The sequence below is a fragment of the Balaenoptera borealis genome (genome assembly GCF_965194805.1).
Source record: "Balaenoptera borealis genome assembly, chromosome: 19".
Taxonomy (NCBI): Eukaryota; Metazoa; Chordata; class Mammalia; order Artiodactyla; family Balaenopteridae; genus Balaenoptera; species Balaenoptera borealis.
This window is the reverse complement of record NC_138878.1, coordinates 24535036-24550537: the sequence shown is the minus strand read 5'-3', so window position 1 is coordinate 24550537 and position 15502 is coordinate 24535036.

Genomic DNA, 15502 nt, shown 5'->3' with positions numbered 1-15502 from the left:
GAGTATAATTGCTTTACAATGGTGTGTTAGTTTTTGCTGTACAACAAAGTGAATCAGCCATACATATACATGTATCCCCATATCTCCTCCCTCTTGCATCTCCCTCCCTCCCACCCTCCCTATCCCATCCCTCTAGGTGGACACAAAGCACGGAGCTGATCTCCCTGTGCTATGCGGCTGCTTCCCACTAGCTATCTATTTTACATTTGGTAGTGTAGATATGTCAATGCTACTCTCTCACTTCGTCCCAGTTCACCCTCCCCCTCCCTGTGTCCTCAAGTCCATTCTCTATGTCTGCGTCTGCTTTGTGGTTTTGATAACCACATGTGTTACCTGTGCCGACAGTTATTCTGGCCTGTGGAGAAGGCAGGTCGTGTTTAACAAGAGGAAAAGCTAAAAACGACACTGTTTTACTACTCTTTCTCCAACATGTCAGGATGGGAAAGGAGAGGAGAGGAGTAATGGCCGTAAGAAAGCCATGGAACGCTATTCTGGAGGAAAAAAAGTACGTGCTCTATGATGTTTCATGTTAACATACGCTCAGCAGACTTGAGTGCTTTGCAGAGTTCCTGCCACAAGACTTTCTGGAAGATTTTGACAGTTTCGGTGGCCGGAGAAAAATCGCTTTCCTGCAGGAGTCCTTCTAATAGGAGCTCTTCAAAATGAACCCATTTACCGCTTCTCTGTTAACCAGTCATTGAGTGCTAGATAGGTCCAAATGCTCACGAGGCAGAAAATTCTAGCCTGAGATAGAAACAGCACTCAGACTCCATGGAGAGGATTGGCAACAGATGTTCCTTAGGAACAGTCTACTTACACTTCATCGAGTAAATTACAGGGAAGCTCAGGACTTCCCTCACAGGGAAGCAAGGGCGAAGATGGTCCTCCTTAGATGTACCATCAGTTTATGGTCTTGGCCCCTTGATTTTAATGGTCGATGTTAACAGCAGAGTAATACTGATGTTTATTAGTCATTATACTAAAATTTTATACAGATCTTTTTCCTTACTTTTAAAAATTATCTCAGGATGTAGATATTTTGATTCTCCTTTTTATAGCAAAGAACTGAGAAAAAGAGAAGGTATGTAATTTATGCAAGGTTATAGCAAGTAATGGTGAAGAGGCAACAAAACCCAATTCTGTCTGACTCTTCTTCTGTAAGCTAAAGAACGTAAGAAAATAGACTTTTAAGTCTCATGTGAAATCATTAACAAGTTTCTACTCTATTTGTCTCTTTGTTGGTGGTGTTATTTGGTTTAGCTATAGTTTTAAATTGATTTCTTTATTTTTGACATATTTCCCTCCCCCTTTCACTCTGTACCCCTCCCAAAGGCTACAATATTTGACAGATTTGTGTGCATCCTTTCAAAAGTGTCCTAAGCATGTACATGCATATATGTCAGTAACCTTTTTTTACACAAATGGAAATATACTGTACATGTTTCTTGAATGATTTCCCAAAAGTCACGCAGCTGAGGCTTGCAACCAGGAAAACGTAACACTCAAGTCTATGTTTTTAGCTGCTATGTTAAACTATTATAAATAAAAATAAAAGGAAATAGCATATTGTATGTGACCCTTAGAATAATTGTGTTGAAGTAGCAATAATCACCTCCTCCGTTTTATGGATGAGGAACTTGAGATTCACAGGGGGAAATAAACTCCTCAGGTCATACTCTCAATACACAGTAGACCTGGAATATAGACACACTGCTATGTAAACTTAAATGCAACTGCATTGTGTGACATTCCACCCCTGATTGCCAAAAAAAATTTTTTAAAAGTGTTTTCTTTTATGGTTGCCTTCCTCCATCAAACAAAAATAAAAAGAATAAAAACACCCTCTCATTCTTTAAAACCAACTTGGTTTGATTAAGGTTCTTAAAATTAGAAAACACTTTGATATTCTTAGTTTTTCTAGTAAATCTTCATGTCTGTTGCTATAATATTTAGTAGCAAATTCTGTTCTTTTCCCTATCACATCCCTTATCGATGCTAAAGAGACAAGATGGGAATGACAAACCACCTCAAGTACCTCTCCAAGCAACATACATCTTGAAGATTATAGACTAAACTATATACAAAATCAATCTATTTTTTTCAGCATTACTCTGTGGATTTGTCTTTTCTAGTAGAGGTATTAATTGGGCCAAAGGGGCTCTGAGGAAATGGTTTAGTGGGACTTAAAGCCTATCCATGAATATTTATTGAGTGCCTACTTTATAACATACTGCCTTGTGAACATCTTGCACAATTCTTCCTGTGTTGTTAAATTCTTCCAATTTAATCTCTTCCCATCTATAATACATACGAATACATACATTATTTGTATGTATTACAGATGGGAAGAGATTAAACTGAGAAATTTACTTTTTATTCTAACTACTGCATTCAGTGGATACAGAGCTCAGTATCAGTGACTTTAAGAGTGTGACCCTATAGCTTGGTGGAAGGAAAGAAGAGAAGCAGTTCATAGAGAAAAGACAGCAGAAGCAATGTACAAAAAGGGGGAAGAATAAAGTAATTTTCTTAAAATGAGGTTTTAGAAGACATTTGCTGTGTGCCTTCTACCATCTATTTCCTTCATATAAAGACCCACACTCTTCTATGTCCATCCCATGCTGGTTGGGTGGAGCTTCAGGCCTGGAGCATGTGACCAGGCAAGGCGTAACAGAGACCCAAATATGGCTGGCCACAGAAATTGATTCAGTGATTGACCGACTCTAACAAAACTAGAATGAAACTCATAACGTTTGGAGAAACTAACAGAGAGAGGGTTTCCTTTATGAGATGTTCTTTCACCTGGGAGGATTTGAAGATCATGCTTCTGCAGTCATCTAAACACCGTTTGCATCCGGAGAATAAAGTCAACATACGGAAAAGAGGGATAGTGAAACATATATGGGTATAGAGCAGTTCCTAATACCATCATCTGAGGTCCTGAATCTAGCCCTAATCCTGAACTTTTTAGCCCCAATGGCCAGTAAGTTTTTTGTTTTAATTTGTTTTTGTTTATTTTAGTTTAGGTTGATTTTCTGTCACTTGTAACTAACAGATTAGTAATGTATAGAGGGAGAACAATGATTAGAATGCAAATCCAGCAAGATGACCAACCCAGACCAGTCCCAGGTAAGTTCTAACAGATGATCTGAAGCACATTTTCAGAACTGCACTGTAAAAATAGACTGAAGGTAGAGGTCAGAGAGGGAACCTCCCTCCAGGAAACATTCTGGGGATGAAAGGTCAGCCTTAAGACATGAATAAGTAAGGAACAGGAAAGAAATAGACCCTCAGGTACTCCACTGAGATCTTAAGCAAGGACCTAATTGGGACATACACTGAATGCTCTGTGTAGTAAGTTAGAAGTCCAGGGATTTACAAGTTATTGTCACACATATTTTCAAACCTGATGACACTGTGAAATATAATATTGACTCTGTATTGTTTCCAGAAGAGAGGAATTATTGGGTTTTAGAGGCAGGAAATACTTGGATACTGCCTTTGGAATAAAAGGTAAGATCATGAAGGGGTTTCACACATACAGTTATCCAAGTGATGGTAAAACTGCATGCATGGAAAAAAAATAGAGGGGCTGTGTTTTTGTTCCTAGAGTTGAAGGGGGAGAAAAGAAGAGGGAGAAGAATGAGTAAGAGGTTCTTTGAGGTTGGGTCTATCTGGGAAAGTGGCGAGTAGAAATTTGCTGGTGGGTTAATTTATATCCTCACTGGTTAATATTTAGCTCAGTCTTCTTGATTATGCTTTCATAAAATTTCTTTCAGTTTTACCCCAAGTCATAACTTAGTCTGCTTTGCTAACAAATGCTTTGTGGAGATGTCATTTCTCTTTATATTTGCCCCAAATTTATACTTAGTTCCTTCCTCACATAGAAGAAGTTGAGAACACAGAGGCAGATGGGGACATGGTGATTCTAATGAACCACAAAGAGGGTTTTGGCAATCCTTATCCATGAAATAAGATTTAAGCTAGGGTGATATCATGTCCTAGTTTTCCTGGGACAATTCTGGTTTGATTCTGTAGTCCTAGAAACTTAATAACAATGTCCCTTTTCACTTTTGCATCTGTTGCAGTTTGTAAAATAAACAATATAGACACCTAGATTTAAGCCCATCTTATTAGATTTCAAGGGGCTGAGAGGGGCTCCTTAAAAATCTCATGTAGAAAATATTAAGCAGAATGCCTGGTGCATAATAATTTTCTTGACAATAATAATTGCATGTGATATTTTATCACTCAAATTCTCTGAGGTTCAAACTCTTCATTTGTTAGATGGGGGTAATAATGCTACTGACCTTTTAGAATTAGGCAACAGCTTCAAGGACAGTTGCCCATTCAATTGTAATATATACTGACTAGCATGTTCAGTCGATCACTCACTGATAATCTCACTCTCTCTCTTTTCACCAATTCAAATAATTATCGAGAGGCTGCTCCATGCTTGGGAGAATCTTAGGGTCTAGGGATAAAAAGGTTAATCCAAAATAGTTCTTGCTTTCAAGCAATTCATGGTATAAAGGGAAGGTAGATGAGTGGAGAAGTAAATTGAAATGTGCAGTGCAACAAATTTGCAGAACAGATGATAAAAGAAAGAATAGCATTGATTCCAAGATAAATTAAATATATTTGGACAAAAGTCAATATCAATATCAAGAACAAGAACACCTGTGTCACGGATAATTTCTTTTTCTTTTGTAATTTAACTACAGCTTTCAATGAGTTTCTATTTTCCAGTAAAGGGACATACTGGCAAGGCTCAATATTTTATTTCCAAAGAAGTAAAAGGTATAATTGTTTATTGTTTTCTGAATACTCAAAAATGAATATCGCATGGTTAATGGCATTATTTCTGATGCTGATATGAATCAATATCCCCTGGAGTATATTTTAAGTCATAACAAAAGACAGATTGTAGCAAAAATTATAGATGTTTCATCCCCCCTTCTCTGAATTGACCACTTATACACAACACACACACACACACAAACACAGTTAACCAAGGAGGTTCAAGGTTGAGATCATGGGTTGTGGCACATTTGGCTTTAATCAGTCGTCGGCCCATGGATATTAGAAAAGCACATTTTACATGGTACATGAAAGAGTCTTTAACTAATTCATCAAAATTGGTAGTACAGAGTGTTTACTTAATACATATTTAAATGAATGAATGAATGATGAAACCTTAGACATTTGACTTAAGTGGCTTGCTGCTCTGTAATGACACAAATTTTATCAAACCTCTGTGAGGCTACGTTTCATAATTTTTAAAGTGAGCATGTAAAGACATTGCTTGAAAGATCCTTGTGTGTGTTTGTGTGTGCGTGCGTGTGTACTGGATATGTACTGGATATGATTCCTGGGACAAAATATATCCTCAATAATTGGGAGCTATTGTATAAGGTTAGCATTTTTACTTTTTTTTTTTTTTTTTTTGATAGAGAATTTAGAGATTCCAAAGATAGTGTGACATGGACACAGGCCAAAGTCTAAACCTTCCTTTGGTCCTAGTGGTATATGAAGGTTGGTTTATCAAAGAAATCACTAAAGATTAATGTCGTGGCCTAAAGCATTTAACTTTCTGTTAAAAGGGCTAGGTAAGGAAATGATAATTAATTAGATATCCAGAAATCCAATGTTTTAAAGGATTCTTGACTTGGCTCTGGCCTTGTTTTGTGCTCTACCCCTTCTGCCTGTGCAGTTGCGCTCTCTTCATAAATTGCTTCACACCTTTTCCCCTTGGTCCTTATAATTTCCTCTGGGTGGAATGGCCTTTCTATTTTATTCATTGAGACATCGGAGACAAAACTCCGATTTGTCCTGTAAGATGCTGTTCAAACATTATTGCTTCTACAAAGCCTCCTGTAAATCTCTAAGAAGAGACAATCACTGTTTTGTGCCCAAAATGTCCCTTTAACTGCCCCTGCAATAGTCTGTGGTTTATAATCTCCTAGGTTCTTGCGTTTTCTACTTAATGGTGAACTTTTGCAAGGTAGTGAATGTTTCTTGAAGCTGACTCAATCCTTTTTAATCAAATGTGTTTCAGTTTTGTCACAGCAAAACTTTTAAACGTTTATGTTCTGAATTCAGCACTGCAAATTCAAAATCTTGATTAATGAATGTAAGTGAATGAGTGGTCACCATTGTAAGAAAAGCATCTGTTGAAAGTGTAGTGATATCATTATAGCTACTATTTTTCACTAAACTCAAAATGCTATTAATTGTAGGAAGCACCATTATTTTATATGCCAATATAAATAAATACATTGCCAATTATACTCTAACCATGCTTTCTTATCACTTAGAATAATGTTAATAACTTACTATTGAAATCTCCTGTTGACTTTGTCAGTTTTTTTATACCTATCATCTTTTTGTGTGTGGGACGAGGCAAAATTAAGGTATTTATAAAGCACTCTAATATTCAGAGGCAGACCCTTTGAAGTTTTTTTGAGAAGTTATTTAGAGTTGTTAATGTTCATTTTTTACCATTTGGTGTCATCTTTTGTGCAGTCAAAAGCGCTGATGATGTTGTACTTTCTAAAAGAGGGCCCCTCTAGTAACTCTGAGATTTGCTTCCAAGCTGCTGACATTAACTTTGTATTTTTAAAAATTGAGGTGAAATTCACATAACGTAAAATTAACCATTTTAAAATGTACATTCAGTGGCGTTTAATACATTCACAGGTGCTGTGCCACCACCTCTGTCTAGTGCTAAAACATTTTTATCACCCAAAAGAAAACTCATATCCATTAAGCAGTAACTCCTCATAACATCTTACTTTCTGTTTCTATGGGTTTATCTATTCTGAGTATTTCATATACAAGGAATCATAAAATATGTAACTTTGTGTCTGCCTTCTTTCAATTAGAAAAGTGTTTTCAAAGTTCATCTGTACCGTGGCATGTATTAGTACTCCATTCCTTTGTATGGCTGAATGATATTCCATTTAATGTACATATAATTTATCTATTCATTGGTTGATGAATATTTGGGTCATTTTTACCTTTTGGCTATTTCACCTATCATGAATAGTGCTGCTATAAACATATGTGGAGAAGTATCTAAATATCTGAATAATTGTTTCTTTTTCTTTTAGGTAGGAATGGAATTTCTGGGTCATATGGTAATTTTATGTTTAATTTTTGGAGGAACTATGGAACTGTTTTTATCTGTGACTGCACCATTTTAGATTCCACCAGCAATGTACAGGTGTTCAAATTTCTCCACATCCTTGCCAATACTTGTTATTTTTCTTTTTTTCAATTATAGCCATCCTAGTGAATATGAAGTGATATCTCATTGTGGTTTTGATTTGCATTTCCCTAATAACTAATGATATTAAACATCTTTTCATGCACTCATTGAGCATTTTTATATCTTCTTGGGAGTAATCTCTATTCATGTCTTGTGCCCATTTTAAAATTCTATTGTTTGCTTTTTTGTTATTGAGTTGTGCTGTATATATATTCTGGATCATGCACTCTTATCAGATATATGATTTGCAACTATTTCTCCCATTCTGTAGATAGTCTTTTTAATTTCTTGATAATTTTCTTTGACACTCAAATTTTTTTTTTAATTAATTTATTTATTTATGGCTGTGTTGGGTCTTCGTTTCTGTGCGAGGGCTTCCTCTAGTTATGGCAAGTGGGGGCCACTCTTCATCGCGGTGCGCGGGCCTCTCACTATCGCGGCCTCTCCTGTTGCAGAGCAAGGCTCCAGACGCGCAGGCTCAGTAGTTGTGGCTCGCGGGCCCAGTTGCTCCGCGGCATGTGGGATCTTCCCAGACCAGGGCTCGAACCTGTGTCCCCTGCACTGGCAGGCAGATTCTCAACCACTGCGCCACCAGGGAAGCCCAGCACTCAAATATTTTTAATTTAATGAAGTACAATTTATCCCTCTTTTTAAATTTTATTGCTCATTCTTTTGGTGTCATATCTAAGAAGAATTCATTGCCAAAATCCAAGGTTTACCACTATGTTTTCTTCTAAGAATTTATGGTTTTATATTTATAATATTGATCCATTTTGAGTTAAGTTTTTTTAACATCTTTATTGAGTTAATTTTTGTATATAATGTGAGGTAGAGGTCCAACTTTATTCTTTTGGATGTGAATATCCAGTTACTCCAGCACCACTTGTTGAAAATACTATTCTTCTCCCATTAAATGGTCTTGGCATCCTTGTTGAAATCAGTTTTCCATAGATATACTGGTATACGGCTGGACTCTCAATTCTTTTCCATTGGTTTATATGTCCATCCTTATGCTAGTACAATGCTATTATGATTACTGTAGTTTTGTAGTAAGTTTTGAAATTGAGAATATGAGTCTCCACTTTGGCCTTCTTTTTCAATATTGCTTTGGCTATCAAGTACTCCCCTATAATTCCATATGGATTTGAGGATTGGCTTTAATATTTCTGCAAAAACAAACAAACAAACAAACAAGAAACACAAAGGTGGACTTGTGACAGAGATTGTATTGAATCTTTTGATCACTTTAGGTAGTATTGCCATCTCAATAATAGTAAGTCTTTCAACTTTTAAATGTGGGGTTTTTTTGTTTGTTTGTTTGTTTAATTATATCTCCTTTATTTCTTTTAGCAATGTTTTATAGGTTTTAGTATACAAGTCTTTTACCTCCTAGCTTAAATTTATTCCTCAGCATTTTATATTTTGGGGTCTTATTTTAAATGGAATTGTTTTCTTAATTTCCTTTTCAGTATAGAAGCACAACTGGCTTTTGCATAATGATTTTGTACCCTGAAAATTTGCTGAATTGATTTATTAGCTCTAACAGTTTGTGTGTGTGTGTGTGTGTGTGTGTGTTGTGTGTGCACCTGCGAGTGTTTATTATTTGGGATTTTCTATATATAGGATCATGTCAATTACAAATAAAAATAGTTTTACCTCTTCTTTTCGAATGTGGATGCCTTTTATTTCTTTTTTTCACCTAATTGCTCTCACCTAAAGGTTGGGACTTCTAGTACAAGGTTGAGTAGTAGTAGTGAAAGTGGGACTCTGTTTTGTTCTTGATAATAGGGAAAACTTTCAGATTTCACCATTAAATATGATATTAGCTTGGGATTTTTCATAAAAGCTCCTTATCAGTTAGAGGAAATCTATTTTTATTCCTAGTTTGTGGAGAATTTTTCTTATGAAAAAGTGATGGATTTTGTCAAATGGCCTTTCTGTGTCAATCAAGGTGATGATAATTGTGTTTTTTCCTTTGTTCTATTTATGCACTGTATTACATTGATTGAGATTTTATTTTTAATTTTGAAACACCATTGCATTGGGGGGGGGAATAAATCCCACTTAGTCATGGTATAAAATCCTTTTAATATACTGTTGGATTCAGTGTGCTATTATTTTTTTGAGGATTTTTGCATCTGTAGAAGGGATATTGGTCTGCTTTTCCCAGTTTTTGACATTTTATCTGGCTTTGCTGTTAGGGTAATGTTGGCTTCACAGAATGCATTAAGTAATGCTCTCTCATATTCTATTTTTATACTAGTTTTAGATGGATTGATGTTCATGCTAAATATTTGTTGGAATTTATCTGTGAAGTCACCTGACCCTAGACTTGTCTTCGTTGGCAGTTTTTGGATTACTGATTCAATCTCTTCACTTGTTACAGATCTATTCAAATTCTCTACTTCTTCTTGAGTCAGTTTTGGTAATTTGTGTGTTTTTAGGAATTTGTTCATTTTATCTAGTTTATCTCATTTTTTACATGTAGAATTATTCATAGCATTCTTTTGTGGTTCTTTTTTATTTCTGTAAGGTCAGTAGTAATTTATCTGCTTTTAATTCAGATTTTATTTTCAACTTCTCTCTTTTTTCTTAGTCAATCTGGTTAAAGGTTAGTAATTTTGTTGATATTTTTAAAGAACCAAACTTCGATTAACTGTTTTTCTGTATCATTTTTTCTATTCTTTATTTAATTTATTTCTACACTAATCATTAATTTTTCCTTTCTTCTAGCTTTGGCTTTAACTTACTCTTCTTTTTCCTACTTCCTTAAGCTGTAAAGTTAGATTATTGATTTGAGATTTTTTTTTTAATGTAAGTATTTACAGCTATATATAGATTTCCATTTGTGCACTGAGTTCATTGCTTTTCATACATTTTGGTATCTTGTGTTTTTATTTTCATTCATCTCCAAGTATTTTCAAATTTCCATTTTTATTTTTTGACCCACTGTTTAAGACTGCATTGTTTAATTTGCACATATTTGTGAATTTTCTAGTTTTCCTTCTGTTATTGATTTCTATATTTATCCCATTATGGTAAAAGGAGATATTTTACATGATTTCAATTTTTACAAATTTATTGAGACTTCTTTGGTGGCCTGACATATGGTCTTAGTGACTATTCCATGTGTACCTGGACACTTCAGAGGAATGTGTCTTCTGTTTCTTGGAATGTGGAGTGTTCTCTATATGTTAGGTTTTGTTGGTTTATAGTGTTGTTCAAGTTCTCTACTTCCTTATTGACCTTCTGGGTAGATATTCTAATCATTACTGAAAGTGGATTACTGAAGTCTCCAACTATTACTGTAGACCTCTTTCTCTCTTTAATTTTGTCACTGTTTTCTTTATATATATTTTGGGCTTTTTTATTTGTTTTAAATATGTTTATAATTGTTTTGTTGATGAATAGACCCTTTTATCAATATATAGTGACTCTTTGTCTCTTTAACCATTTTTTTTTTTTTTTTACTATAATTCTATTTTGTTTATTAGTATAGCCATTCCACTTCTCTTCTGGTTACTATTTGTATAAAATATCCTATTTCATCCTTTCACTATCAACCTATTTGTGTCCTCGGATATGATCTCTTGAAGACAACATATTGTTGTATCGTATTTTTTTGTCCATTCTGTGTTATGTAAATTGTAAGCCATTTGCACTTTTTTAAACTGTTTTTGGCTGCGTTGGGTCTTAGTTGCAGTGTGCAGGCTCTTTGTTGAGGTGCATGGGCTTCTGTCTAGTTGTGGCACATGGGCTTCTCTCTAGTGGCGCACGGGCTTCTCTCTAGCTGTAGCATGTGGGTTTTCTCTTCTTTAGTTGTGGCACATGGGCTCTAGAGCGCCTGGGCTCTGTAATTTGCGGCACACAGGCTCTAGAGCATGTGGGCTGTGTAGTTTGTGGCACACGGGCTCTCTAGTTGAGGCACGTGAGCTCTGTAGTTGTGGCACGTGGGCTTAGTTGTCCTGCGGCATGTGGGATCTTAGTTCCCCAACCAGGGATTGAACCCATGCCCCCTGCATTGGAAGGTGGATTCTTTACCACTGGACCACCAGGGAAGTCCCTCTATTTGCATTTATACTGGTTTCTAATGAAGAAGGAGTTTCTACTGCCACTTTGCTATTTGATTTCTATGTCTTATGTCAGTTTTCATTCCTTAATTCAATATTGCTTTCTTTTTTAAAACTCTTTCATAATATATTATTTTGATTCCCTCCTCATATCTTTTTCTGTCTGTCTCTTAGTTATTTTCTTTTGGTTACCATGGGATTAAAATAACATCCAGAATTTATAGCCATTTAGTCTGAATTGATATCAACTTAGCTTCAATAGAATACAAAATCTCTCCTATACAGCTGTGTTCCCACTTTATATTAGTATGTCACAAATTATATTTTTATACATTGTGTGTACATTAAAATAATTTATTGTTTTGAGCATTTGGTTTTAAAGTCATATGAGAAACAAAAAGAGGAGTTACAACCTCCCCACTTCCCAAAGTAATAGTGGCTTTTATATTTTCCTATATACTCACTTTTACTGGAGTTTTTTTATTTCTTCATGTGGCTTCTAGTCTAGTTACTGTCTATTGGCCTTTCATTTTAGCCTGAAGGACACCTTTTAACATTACTTGTAGGGAAGGATTACTATTGAAGACCTATCTCAGGTTTTGTTTATCTGGCAATGTCTTTATTTCCCCATTTTTGAAGGTCAATTTTGTCAGTTATAGAATTTTTCTTGATTATTTTTTTCAGGACTTTAAATTTGTCTCCCCAATGCCTTCTGGCTTCCAAGTTTTTTGATTAGAAATTGGCTATTAATCTTAATTAGGATCCATTTTATGTGAGGAGTTAGCTCTCTCTTGTTACTTTCAGGATTTTCTCTTTGTCTTTGGCTCTCAGGAGTTTGATTATAATGTGTCTTGGTGTAGCTCCTTTGAATTTATCCTACCTGTTGTCCATTGAGCTTCTCAAATGTGTAGATTCATGTTTTTCAACAAATTGGGAAATTTTCATTCATTATTTCTTTAAATATTCTTTCCGTCCCTTTTTCTCTCTGTTCTCCTTCTGGAACTCCCATAATGCATACATTGTTACACTTGATAGTGCCTGACAGTTACCCAAGGCTCTGTTCATTTTTCTTCATTTTTTTTTCTTCTTGCTTCTCAGACTGGATATTAATTGTTCTGTCTTCAAGTTTGCTGATTCGTTCTTCTGCTTGCTAAAATTGCTATTGAATCACCCTAGTGAATTTTTCATTTCAGGTTTTGACTTTACATCTTCAGAATTTTTATTTTGTTCTTTTTTATAATACCTATCTCTTTTTAGTCTCTATGTGTTTATATATTTTTCTCCTGGTTTCCTTTAGTTCTTTTCTCATGGTTTTCATTAGCTCTTTGAGCATATTTAAGACATTTGATTTAACTATTTCTCTAGTAAGTCCAATGTCTGGGCTTCCTCAGAGTTAGTTTCTGTCCATTCTTTTCTTTTCCCCTGTGACTGGGCCATCTTTTCCTTTTTCTTTGTGTACTTTATAATTTTGGTTGAAAACTGGAAATTTTAAATATTATTATGTGGTAAATCTGGAAATCGAATTCTCTTCCTGTCTTCCCCAGATTTTTCTGTTGTTATGGTTTTAGCCATCCATTTGTTCAGTAACTTTTCCAAACTTTTTTTTATTTTTGCAAATGCTTTATTCCTTGTCATGTGTGACCACCAAAGTCTCTGTTCTATTATTTCAGTGGTCCCCAGTGACTTGACAGAGATTTCCTTAAACTGGGAGCCAAGAAAAAAAGGAAATGGTCTCTTGGTCCTTGTAGATTAGCTCTGAGCTGGGGCACTTGTGAAATGCTTATTCTAGATACCTATGGCTCTGACTTAATGTTTACCTCCTGCTTGCACGGACCTCAGAGATCAACCAGAAGTCAAGCTTAGGGTCCTCTCACCTCTTTTCTGAGCACATGCCTGGCTCTGACCATCCCATACTCAGTATCCATAAAAGGCCCCCTTTTTCCCAAGTATTTTCCTCCTCAGCCTTCTCCTTCCCAGGATTTTCAGTCTATCTGTTTCTTGCCTTCCATGCCACCTGCCCATATGTTTTTCTTTGCCCCAGGCAGTTATAAGTGATATATGTCTTTAAATATTTTGATAGACATCAGTCTGAGAAGCTGCTTCCACCAAAGGAGGGCAAAGCAAAGGCAAGCTTCTATGCTGGTCCCTTAGGTAGTCACCAGACAAGTCAAAATGCCTAGGCACAATATTTTGATAACACAGTTCGTATTTCACCTTCTGGCACCAGCAAACTGCATCAAGAATGCAATCCACTGTTTCTATGGCCACTGTTGAGTTGGGGAATTGGGGATAAGAGGCAAGGAAGCAAAATAACCACATCACTTTTTAACCAAAATTTAGCAGTCTCTTTCTGCATTAAACACACCCCTGGTTGCTAATAAGTTTTTTGCTTAGATTACAGAGTTTCCAAAAACATTGATTCTATCAGTATTTGTCAATGTAATGGTTGCTTTGCTGAAGGGAGCAGGTCTTTAAGCTTATTACTCCAGTATTTTCTGTGACATCTATCTCAGGGTTTTTTTGCTGGCACTTTCTTGATCTTACCAAAGAATAACAATGGAATGTTGTCAGACAACTCAGATTCATGTCCTTTTCTCAAATGATTTGTTATTTTTGGTTTGTTTATTGAAATATATAGGGGTTGCCATTATTCAATTATGCCCTCAGGAGTTGCAACCAAGAAACTACGGGTATGGTGGGGAAAAAAATTCTTAACCTTGGAATCAGACAGTTTTCACCCTGTTGAGAGTTACTGTATGGAGCCATCTAATACATTACTCATTTTGATTTCAGAGATATTAAAATGTAAAATAAATGTTCAGTCTGAGTTGATGAAATACAGAAGATACCATGTCTGCAAATTAACATTCTTTATTTGTGTTTCCACTTACATTTGTTCAACTTCTAACATTCATTATTTCAAAACTACAAATTATAATGTTTTTTTCCTTAAAACACCAGTGTTCCCTAAATAACTCTAGTTTCTCATCTTTTGTTATTGTATATCTATGTAAAGGGATCTTTTAATTTCCACATATAGCCAGCCATTTTCCCCCTTGGGTAAACGTATAGAGTCACTGTTAGCTGTTTAGTCTGAAAAATTTGCACTTTAATGTTTTGTTTGGTTTTATAAGTGTATTTGCCTTATTCTTTGAAGAGATGCTTTTTTTCTCTACATCTGTTAAAATTGAGAAGGGTTTGTGGCTTACTACATACAGTAAGATGGGTTTACTTTGGAACTGAAAACAAAAACAAAACAAAAGCCAGATTTTAATAATGGCTCTTCTTAATCTAGCTAATACGTGATGTAACTTAAGACCCATGTTCCCTCCTGTAAAAAGAAATTGCTAATAGTACCTCTTCCCTAAGCTTGAAGTAATGTAATTAAGATGCTAAAAAGTCAGTAAATGATAAGTTGCTGCTGCTTTTTCTCTTTCTCCCTTTCTCTCCTCCTCCTCCGGCATTGTTTCCTTATTCCAGACCAAGCTTCAGTCCGTAGACTGATTTTTCCAATCCGGCTGACCTGGTATAAAGGTATTGGTTAGCAACACACTGCTTGTCAACTAGTTCTGTATGTATAGATCTTGGATTTGGCCTGATGCTGGGATGGTGATCTCTCCCATCTGTAAGCTAACTGGGCATACATGAAAGTGAAACTATAAATTCTTTATCCTTTCTGAACCTATGTGAATGTTAGATTGAATATATATAATTGTTAGTTAACACTGATTAAATTTCCCCAATCTCCAATCTTATTTTAAAATGATAAGCATATTAAACATTACAAAGAGGCATCACATCATGCACTGATGATTTGCTACAAAGCCAGATGAACTTACCCATGTTTTATAGAAAAATGTAGAAAAGGGATATCCCTAAGTGTATGTAAAACAACTAATGGCAAATAGATATCAAGAAAACCACCATCAGGATGTCTCAAGAGGAGTATAATGTTGTTGTTAATGTTATAGTTAGTGTGTGCTGTCCATATTAAATGATTTTATGATCATATCAAAAAAAATCTGTAAAGGCATTTTTGTGGGATGCTTTACTCAAGCATATATTTTGCTATGCTAATTGTTTTATACATACATATATATATATATAGTCCTAAATTTCTTGATCATAAATAACTCTACATGAGGTTTTTAAGGAACCTAAC